Here is an 11,437-nt window from a genome sequence, read left to right on the forward strand (position 1 = left end):
CACATGTAGCAACCTCCAGGATGGCCTCTATTCCAGAAAAACAAGCCAAAAGGCAAATCAAAGTGTAAACTGTCTCTCTCATACTCAGAGTACGCAATTTTAAAACTGCCACCTTTGCAAAGAACACAAGCACTGCTTTATTACAGTGGGTGCTCATGGTCTCATCTGTTCAGCAGAAAGCACAACTGTCAGGTAAATTAAAAACTGAAAAGCAGAACAGAATTATTTAGCAAGTGAATTTATTAATAACAGAGCATAAATGAGACAAGCTAGAGCTGTTACCCATTGACAGTGTACATCTTAAGAGCCTTACCTGGCTCTACGGACACATTCTGCGCCAAAAATGCCCGATGTTGGCTCCCAAATGCAGAAGCAATTTAAAGCCACAGAAATGAAGTGTCATTGATCAAGACAGCAATCAAAACTGTAGCGAGCAAAGGTGTAATCAGGACTACTGTGAACTGAGACTCCTTGAGGTCCAGTGAAAAAAAAGTTCATTTTCTTCCCAAGTTGGTTTCCACCTTGAAAGCTAATTGTTGGAAGAGAAAAGGTCACTCTGCTTCATATTACAAGATAGACAGCAGAGCACCCAGATAGTGTTTGACATGAGGTATTAATTACCTTTCTGACAGAGAATCTGTTTGTGCTGTAATGTATTACTCCTTGTAATAAACTATGGCTTTGGACTCACTTAGGACAGGAGTCACTAGAGCATGGACAAGTCACTTTTACCTTACATTCTTGGGTATACTCTGCACCAGGCCTGCTCATATATAAAACCAAGCCGGCTACTTGGCACATAAGCATAAATTCCTGTCTGGTTTTAAGTGATTAGCTAGAAAGAAATGGCTTGCTGTTTTGGTATCCAGTTCAAACAGCTCATGCACAACTCTTAAGTTGCCTTCAAGGATGAAGGAAGCGTGCTCTTCATCAGTGTCATCTAGTTATTAATTATGTTTTGTTCCCACTAAACACTGCTTTAGCAGTTTATTTAAGGGAACAGACTCTTGCTTTGATTACCACAGTAACCAGGTCTGCCTCTTTTTGTCCTTTGTTTGCCCTCTTCCTTGATTTATTAGCATACCTGAATCAGAGCAAGCAGAAGTAAAGGAAAAGATGACAGGAAACTGAGTGCAAGATTATTAAAGTAACAGGTAGCTCATCTTAAAATATTCAGGAGTTTCAAAGAAGGAAACTAAAAAGGAATTGGGATTTAGACCATCTGAAAGGGTCCTAAATCCAGAATTCAGAATTCCCAGATGAAACCTTGCCAAAGAAAACTGAACTTCAGCAGACTGACAGAGAGGACAACCATCACACAGCAACAACTTCAGAGCTCTGTCCATTCGGGCAGTCTATGCTGCAAACCTGCACAGAGCACGACTTCTGCATGTTGTGATTCACTGCCCAGAGCAGCAAAACCACTGTTTTGGACACTTCATCGGAGCATTACTTTCAGATGTTTAATCTAATAGTATGTCCTAGTTCACCATTGCCTTATCTAGGAAATACCAACATTGCTTCAGTCTGAATTCCACGCTGAATTTGACCCAGGCTAGTTGTTATTGCTGGCAATCTGCCGGCTGTGTAGTAGAAGAGCCAGCTGACAAAGCGACAACAGCTTCTTACATGAATTGGTGTGATGCAGATATTATATCCAAGCCAAGGACCAGAGGCACACAGAGACCCAGACCCCACTTTTTCCACTGGAAATCATCCCTGCAGGACATTGCCCAAGTGCATCGGGGGAAGCCRGCACTGCCCTGCCAGTGCAGGGCTCCAGGGCTGACAGCTACCCATTCACCACCACTCCCCAAGCATACGCTTCCCCTCAGATTGTTTTTAAACTACTTGTAACTGCCAAGTATTCTTTACTGCATTTACTTCTCAGTGACAATTTAAAATAAATGTTTATTTTAAAATCATATTTGACATTTTATTAGGTGCACTGGAAAATAAATCCATTCCTACATATGCAAAAATTAGGAATTAGTGAGGTCTGGCAATTATCTTGATGGAATGAACCCAGTGACTTAGTTGAATGTACAGAGTTTTACTAGGGAAAAAAACCTGCTCTAGTAGTTAAAAACAAATGAAATTGCTTCTTATTGATTTTAATTTAGGTTGAAACACTAGCTGTCTCTCCAACAAAGCCAGAAATGGAAACAACTATAAATGAGTACAAGATGTGATAAGATAGACAGATTCTTAAGCAAGCCAGCATAGAGATGACCTCCAGTTTAGGCTGTTGTTAAAATATGATATTATATGTATGGATCAATAAATAAGTTTGCATTAGTCTCAGCTCCAAATGCTTGAAAGCTACATGTCTTTTTTTTTAGTTACTCTAAAATGTTGTCCAATTAAGCTCTACTGGTTTTTCTTACAGAGCCTCTAGATTCTAATTTACAAATAAAATCAAGAGAAGCAATTAAATGTTAAGTACTATCAGCATGTTTCCCCAAGTGATGCACATGTGCAACAGAATAGAAGTAGTCCAATCTTGATACAGAAGGCCAGGTTACAAATTGAAATACATTTGTATTACCATTACTCGCAGGCTTCACGCTCTAGCAGCTAATAATATTGGGCATCACGCTCCCCCTCCGTGCACGGAGGAGACAACCTGACCACAAGCCTCAGCTACGCAGCAGCGGTTGCAGATTCACTTTAYTCCTCCAGTCTCCAGGGCAAGCGCGGACACAGAGCAAGGGCAGCTGGATGCCTGGGGTGTGCAATAACAACATGCGTGGCACAGAACAGTGCTGGAGGAGACTTTGATGACGACCATCTAGTCCATCGCCCCAAATGCTAGTTAAAGCCTTCCTGGCCAGCTGCCTACCCGCTCCCTCCCGGCTCCCCGGGCAGCACGCATTGCCAGCACCCGCCTGGCTCGTGCCGCACTCTGCCCTSCTCAAGCGTACCACAAGTATCAGCACTGATCAAGCACCATTAATTTTATGACCCTTTGCACATGCCAGAATCCAACGCTAGCTGAGAGTGATGGATCAGGTCCTCTCAGCAATTTTTGGTGAAGGCCCTGTGACTTAGAGGATTGAACTCCCTCTCATTTAGCCATCTGGATCTCCTCACCTTCTCATTCACCCCCACTAACACCAGTGTCTTCCCAAACAGGATAATATTGCTTAGCGCAGAATGGTCCATTTCTCCTCATTTGGTGCAAAGTACAGGTCTGCCCAAGACAAACRCAACAGAGACTGAAAACTAGAAGTTTCCAAGTGAGACCACCCTCATGGAAAAAGGGTCACAGCAGCAGAGCAGATCAACTCTGGCAACCACCTCAATATCCACTCCTCCCAGCTGCATCCAGCAGGAGAAAAAGGACGATACAAGAAATGCGATTCCTAACAAAAACAGCAACATGAGTAAGAGGGGGGGGGGGAATGGATGGGAAAACCTGTTCAAGAAATCTGTTGCCTCCTTGGGGTTACATCCAAATTATAACCCACACTGAGTATCAGACGATGTTCAACTGTTAGTCAAATCAGTGATAAGCACAAGTGTTTAGCACCAACCAGGAGGTCGCAATCATGTTCTGGAGTGGCGCGAGGCTTCTGCAGTGTAAAAAACATCACAGAAGTCAAGCCCTGAGATGAGTATTTTCTAGCTAATGCCACAATAGCACACAACAGTTTCCTGGCCCATTACGGGATGCACTGGCTGCTACTCCCTTACAAACTGCTAAGTGGTACAATACAATTGCTGGGCTCAACAAAAGAGAGAGGAAAAAAAAAAAAAAAGCACACACATACCTCAAGACAGTAAGATTGCAGGGGACTTGGCCAACAGGCAGGCAGGCCTCTTTGGCAGAACATGCCACTACAGCTTTATTCMAGCCATTTAAAAAAAAATCCACTCAAGAAGTTTATTCTTATAAAGTAAAATACACCAGGAATTAGTGATCTAGGCCACATCCACTGAACAGCAGACTTTTGTTCAGCACTGACTCTGATAATGCTCTAGGAGTCCTACTAGGCAAACAAACAACATGAGCTTCCTTGCTGCAGCAGAGAAAAAGGCTACTGAAAACCTTTGCACAAACAGAAAGGGCAACAGCACTGAGCGTATACGGTATGAACAAGATCAGTACTGAAATGTTCAGTTCCGGTATCTACCTTTCTAAAAATAAGTTGCATAAAAAAAATGGAGGAAGAAGGAGTAAATAACTACAAAAGTTATTCAAGGACTGGATAAAACCTGATAGCAAGAGGCTTGTGGAGTTCAGGTCACRGAGTTAATCAGAAGGACACTGAAAGGGCTTGATTGCAGCTTGTAAGTACTTTCACGGGAAGAAAATATCAGGTACAAGAGAGCCTGCTAAACTAGTAGAGAAAAAGTGAAACAGAGACAGCCACATWAACAGCTGGTTTCCAGTCTGTGTGCAGCAGCTACGGTGAGTAACTGCAATAACCACTTTTTCGGTGGTTTATCTATTTCACTATCTTCATCTAAAAACTCAAGGAAAAGAAGTTGAGCATTGCTTTAAAATAGGCATTAGCCAGATTAATTCCTTTAAAAAAAAAATAGCACCTGACAGCTGTTGACAGGAAACCTCATGCTTTCCTTTGAAACAGCCACAGCTTTGGACAACAAACCAGGTACAACCCACGAGAACAATTCCCATGACTGATGTACATGACAAGCGCCCCTCCAGGAAGCCAAAATTTTAAGAGAACCACTGGGCACCTCTGCTTTGCAGTGAGCAGAATCAGAGGTTGTGCTGTACTTCATCACACAGTAGAAGAAAACCCTTCCAAGAAGCATAACAACAAGATGAAAACTGTGCACCTCTGACACCTACCTAGTCTGTGGAAATACGGAAAAGAACACGCACAATTGTTTTTCAAAATTACTTCATGATGAGGGTTATGGTGCAAATCCTCACTGGATGAAAGCTGCCACAGACCCAGCAGACTCAGTGGTGCTATGACAATTTACAGCAGCTGAAGACCTGCCATTATGCTAAGGTAAAACATTCAATGCTTACACATTTTGTGCCCCAGGTTTACAAAGATAACAATGAATTTATTCACAGTAAACAAGAGAAGCACTTTACAATGCATAAACAATGTAGTAAGAAACAATTTAAAAAGTCACAGTTTCTGAAACTACTGTCACTGAGCCCATACATTTAACACTTACTTAAATAGCTAAAACTGCAGAAAGGTGTTGCTTTGGAACACAAACAGTTATACAGAAACCATACAATCTGATGCAAAACCCTTGGGCAAAGAAGAAAGGAAAAATAAACAACTAATTTTAGAACCTGAACACTCCATTAGCAATTCTCACCAATTAAAATATGATGCAACTGCTGTCAACAGGCAAATTTTAGTTGCATTTTAAACACAGATTTAAATACAAAAAAACATGAGCTACTTCCCTGTAAGAAGTAACAGTAAATTAGTTACTAGTAACATGAAGTACAACAAGTAGAAACATTCCTCTGACTCTCATTCYGCTCACTAAATGGAAGCAGTGTTTAAGAGACAACCCTGCCTCACGAACCCTCACTTCTACTTTGACTGCAGCAGACCTATGCTATAACCTTCAGAAGTCCAAAAGCATCTTAGCAACATACATCCCAAGGAAAGCTAACCAAAAATTTAATTCCTAAATTCACTTGTAATAGCAATGTAGATCTGTGCTTAAATATTTGGAATCTACTAGGCAGGTATCTTTATTGCCTCAACTTCAAGTTTCCCATGGGGGGGCAGGGAGTAAAGGTACCCAATCTTCAGAGAATGAGGATGCAAGATGTTTTGGGCAGGGGGAAGAGGGGAACRCATCAGCCTCATGCTGAGGCCCCTTAAACAAAGGCATATATAAACATACATTCATCGGAATCACTGAACTTGCTCTTCAAAGTCYTAGCCAAGACCTGTTTATTTTGAGACATGTATCACTAACTTCACTACCTCCTAGGATATAAAATGAGCTTCCCCTCCTTGGAGAGCATTTCTAAGCATACAGAACTGTCACATAAGAAGTAGGGCAGTGAGCCTTGCTGGTACTGGGCTTACTTCATGGACATCCTTGTTTCAGAGAAACTGAATGGGCGCAACGTTAGTAATTTGCTTTCTGTTTAGGATCAGCAAGGGTTAAGAGAGAAGTGTTTCTATTTACTTCTGTAGTGGCAAAATGGCACACCCAGCACAGCGGACACAAGCAATTTTGACTTCATATCCTGCCGCTTGCTCACTGCTCACCACTTCTTACACCGAAGTCCTCTTCTGCTTTCTCCTGGGACAACCAACACTGCTTTCAACCCAGTGTGATAAACAGACTGAAGAACCCCAGGTCTAAGACTTTGGGATGCTAAAAACAATAATGCAATCACRGGTGCTTTTACGGGAGTACAGGGCAAAGCACTGCTTCGACTGAAGCAGGTAACAGAGCATTTTCAGTGTGTCTTACAAGTCCCCTACACAGTGAGAGGACGGGAAAAGTGAAGTGTGGCAAACTGAGCCGCTGCCCATTCTGCCTGCAAGGAGTTACCCCATAGCCTTCCTCTGTCAGGAGGATAAACCGAGTCCCAGCAGAAGAGCTTTAACATCCCACTCTGTCAGGGAGATGGGCACGTTTGATTTTGAAAAAGAGAACAAAACAGCTGCCACAGGACCAAACAACATCCAACATTTTGCTCCTAAATACCAGTGCAGCTCTTCAGGGCTCAAGGTCTCATTCATTACGTATTTGAAAGCAGAGAAAAGGATTTTTCAAAGCAGCTTTGCTAAGCTAAGCATTCAAGTCTCAAAACACCTAGATTTTCTTTAGAAAGGCTTCCATGCTATGAATGCAAAGTCCCTCAAAGCAAGCACTGGCACAGGATAAACATATTCAAGCATTACTGCAGGATTTATGCATAGAAAAACAGCAACACCCACGTCAATTGAGATTTTATGTGTCAGTACTGCCGGCTGGAGTATGATGYGGTCAAGTTTTAAGTTCTTGTATAATGATGGACCACTTTCTAACAACTTGATAATTAAGAATGCTAGTACTTCAACTCCCAAGCAAACTTAGAGATGCATAATAAAACCACATTAAAAAAACAAGGCCACGTACTAACTGATTTTACCTTAACCATAGTTCACTTCAAGACTAATTCAAATTGCTGTAAGGTGAGCCCATTCAGTATAATAAAAACATTTTTTTACAGTGATTGCATGAAGTTCATCTCCTTACTGCCCTGTGTCCTCCCTTCTCCTGCAATGCATTGCAGAGTTTGCCACCACTGCTTCCCTTAGCTTCCCATTAATAGTGCCAACAGACAGAAAAGGAGAAAACAAAACAAGAACAGCAATACCAGGAGAGCATCTCAATACCTYCTCTGTTTTGCTTGTGTTCTGCACCCTCATTCATCTATTCATTTTTTTGGGTGGGAAGAGCCTCTGCTTAGGCTACCAGTATGCGAAAGCTCAAGGCATAAAGCAGGAACATACTGTGCCCTGGCAGCTATGCACAGACAWGAAGGCTGTACATGGTCAGGCAAGCATTTGAAGGCACGACCCATGTAGCCCTGATTCACCTGCCCTCACTGGAGGTCATTTTGGGGAGCTCTATCATGCGTTAGCAGTATTAAAAGCAAGAAGCCAGTCTGACTTGCTGCAGGTCAAGAAACGCAGATGCCTGTTGCCTGCAAGGATAACTCAGCTATCAGCGCTACCACCAGATATTGGAAAAAGAAAAAGTTAACAGCATCCAAGGATCRTTTTTCTTATTTTTCCCTCTAAAAGTTTATCGACACACGAATGTAAAAACTAGCTGTTTTCATCAAAAGTTGCCTCCATTTGGACATCTCTAGTTGGCCACATCCCAGGTTTCTCTGCTTAACATGGAAGTGTACATTAATTTACATCTTCCTTAGTTGCTTTGCTTCCAAACCCTGCATGTCTCTACAAAGCTGACGCAGGCCAATACTTCCTGGGAGTAGCTCTGGCAATCGATGGAGTCACATTCCTGTCAACCTGCTGCAAGAAGATGCAGGTCTACAGCTTTCACTTGCAARAAACATCAACAGCAGTTTACCTCAGTTAAAACCCGAAGAGAAACATTTGTAAAGATATTTAGGCACCTGATGAAGCAAGYGGGCCAGGCAAAAGCATGAATTAACCCATTTGGAGAATATCTGCATCCCAGGTGACTGAATACCTTTCAAGAACACTGGTCTCTACTGATGACAGATTGCACTTCCTGAAATACTTAAAAATCGCTGTCTAGACTTAAGCTTTAAATGGCATAACACACAAATGCAAAGAATTACTATTTGGTCAACAGGCAGGAGCAATTCTGATTTTTAAAATGGAAGCATAGTAACTTCAGCAAGCAGAAATTGGTCTCATTTTTTTCACAGTTTCTCAGATTAAAGTTATATATTAGCTAAAGCACAGTGTTATTACTATACCCCTAGGCTTCAGAGGACATCATGCCACATGTTCATTTGGCTGCTAAAAAGCAGCAACTAAATGATTAGCAATTTTTCCAAGGATAGTTGAGATTAATAGTTTTAAGTCATTTCTTTAATTTAACCATGAAACTCAAACATTGAAATTACAGCCAACTTTAATAACATTTTATTTCAGAAAACGCTAAGCATGTTAGTCCTTGAGCACTGATCAAAAGATGGATAGGGTCCTCACTGTTATCTCTACTTTCTGTAATTGGATATAAATCCCAACTATTAAACTTGCACAACTTGATAACAGTATGGATTTAACTAAGTGCAAGTACCTAACTAGAAACAACAACTCCCCCTGCAAAAACCCAGAAATTGAGTGGAATTTTCACCTTACTGAAGTCAAGGGGTGTTTTTCAGCAACTTTTACAGGACTAAGATCTTACCACATCTACCATCAAAAATTCAATCAAATACCTCGATACTGGCCTCTTACTTGTTAAGCTGCACTAAAATGTACAGTTCCCAACTGTTCGGGGGCTCAGATGGGCGAGCAGAGGTGGAACAGGCAACAAGACTGTGCTGCTCAGGAGGACCTGCTGTTCAGCAGAGGTTCCCAGCAGGGATRCAGGAGGGACGGGTGAGCAACACAACATCTCCCTGCCGGACCTGCACAAGTTCCTCGACTCTCTGACCAAGACATCCATTTTCTGAACAGGATCAAAACCCTTCTGTCCCCGTTTCCTAGTGCTTTCAGACTTGAAAARGGAAAGGTGGCAAGGGATGAGAGCGCAGTAATGGAAATCCTTTCTCACAAACAGAGGCACAAACAGCCCTCGTTCCTCCAACCCCAAGCAGCATCCCCAGGCTGAATGCACGGTTTGTAGATATAAGTCCTGACCTCTCCAACATCCCAATATAACGGAGGGAATTCTAGTTAACCCCAAATTGTGTTGGTTTCTCTTTTGATGCACCAAAACCCCTTCCCTCCCAGATGCCTCTTCCTTCCTCCCCTGACTTGGCGAGCCTCTTATTCTGGCTGCTCACGCAGACAGCTCCTGCAACAGCTTGAAGACTTTTGAAAGCGGTGTCCTGGCTCTGTTAACCACGAATCAGCTGCTATAAACCTGCTAGCAGATAGCAAAGCTATCCCTGACTTTTCTCCCCAGRAGCATACCAGCAAGCTCAGCTCTTACAGCCCGGGAAGGCTCATTCGACATCCTTTATCTGCAAGGACTCCATTAGTGACTTCCCGGAAWGTAAAGCATATTTTAAAAAGGCACTGAAAATAAGGGATAATTAAAGTGTAAGAAGTATCATCTTCATAAAAGCCATAGGACTAAATAAAGTCTTGGAGGGCCCTCTCCTGTACGTTCCGTATTTCTCTATGTGCACAACACCTTCATCTGTAAAATCTTGGATAAACAAAGCCAGTCTTCTTGGTACCTTTAAAATATCTAAAGTAGCATTCAGTTAGTTCATAGGGAAAAGCTCCCAGGATATTTTTCCCTCCCAGCAGAAAACAGTTCTATACMAATTCAATTCAGAACTATGAAGACTCAGAAAACAAAATCTATTTACAGAAAGTAACCAGGTCAGTAACAGTCTGATTCGTTAARAAAGGAGCTAATTTGGATTTAAGAAAAATACTTTCATTTATGCACCTACCCTAAGAAAATGCTAACAAATTATAACTCCTTAGAGGACAGGATTATCACAGCAGTAGCTAAGAACTGCACTACAGYGCACTTTTTTCTTCAGTAGAAAAATACTTACTATCTTCTCTTGGCAAAACCCTGAGAAACTATTTAGTAAGGCTATCACAGTACTGTTAATATTTATGTCTTGCTGAATTTTGGTAATGTGAATTTAGATTAATGAGCACACCGACCCCATGGAAACAACCTCTTTTACCTTGTCTTAGTTTGATTTATTAAGCAATGCAATTACCAGTGACAAGTCCATAGCAAAATGCACTAAACTAACATTCCAGAAAGAGCAAAACCTTACCCGCATAATTTTYGTGCGGGAATGACTCCTTCCTCTCACTGCAACCAAAGCAACAGAAAGCAAAACACCTACTCTAAGAGCGAAAATCCATTACAACTCTCCTAACAAAGGAATACTGCAAAGACTTGTTTTCTATGTGGCTCATTCATTGCTGCGGAACAAAGAAAAATTAGCCTTTATGYTTCTTCACAAGGTAAAGTGATTTGCAGAGGAGAAAACAAATAGTGACCTCTGCCTTTCATTTAAAGAGAACTGGAAATGAAACGCGGAGAGGGAAGAAAGGCGCTTTTAATTTGTTTCAACACAAAGCAACGAACGCCTTAGCCCTCCGCCTAGAAAGCGCTGTTAAAGCTCCCGAAACGCTCGGGGCGGGCGGGTATCAAACAGTTAACAGGCGGCCGGGATTCCCCGCCAACACGAACGGCGACGACTCGCCATTGGCCGCCGCCGGCGCCCGTGTCCTGCTACGGTCCGCCGGGATCCTCCCCGCAGCCCCGCGCTCCGCTCCGCGCATCTCCGAGGTGGCGGCTGCGAGGCGGCAGCGTCCCCGCTGGTCACCGCGCTTCCCTCGCCCCCAAACTTCACCGCTTTCCAGAGGAAAGCGTCAAAGAGCCACGAAGTCGCCGGGGTCTAACGCGGTCGCTCCGCACGGAAAGCAAAGGCGTAAAAGCCCTTCCCGGGAAATAAGTTCGCGCTGCGGAGCGAACCTCGGGCCGTCGGGCGCCCGAGAGGCTCCCCGGTGCGGCGCGGCGCGGCGCGGCCGGTCGACGGCTCCTCGGGGCAGAGCCGCCCTTCAGCCGGCCTCGCGGCGGGCTCTCCCGGGCCTGAATTGGGGAAGAAATCAATAGGGAGACGCCAAATGTTTCCGCAAGAGCGGCAGAGGGATTCGGCCTCCCGCCAGCTGCTCCGGCCTCGGCCTCCGACCGCCGGACGGGCCGGGAAGTTGCTGGAAGGAGCGCGATGCGACGGGACTGCGGGCTCCCCGCCGCCTCGGGGGGCAGAAATGGG

This window comes from Apteryx rowi, unplaced genomic scaffold (genome assembly GCF_003343035.1).
Source record: "Apteryx rowi isolate R43461 unplaced genomic scaffold, aptRow1 scaffold_75, whole genome shotgun sequence".
In the NCBI taxonomy this organism is placed as follows: domain Eukaryota; kingdom Metazoa; phylum Chordata; class Aves; order Apterygiformes; family Apterygidae; genus Apteryx; species Apteryx rowi.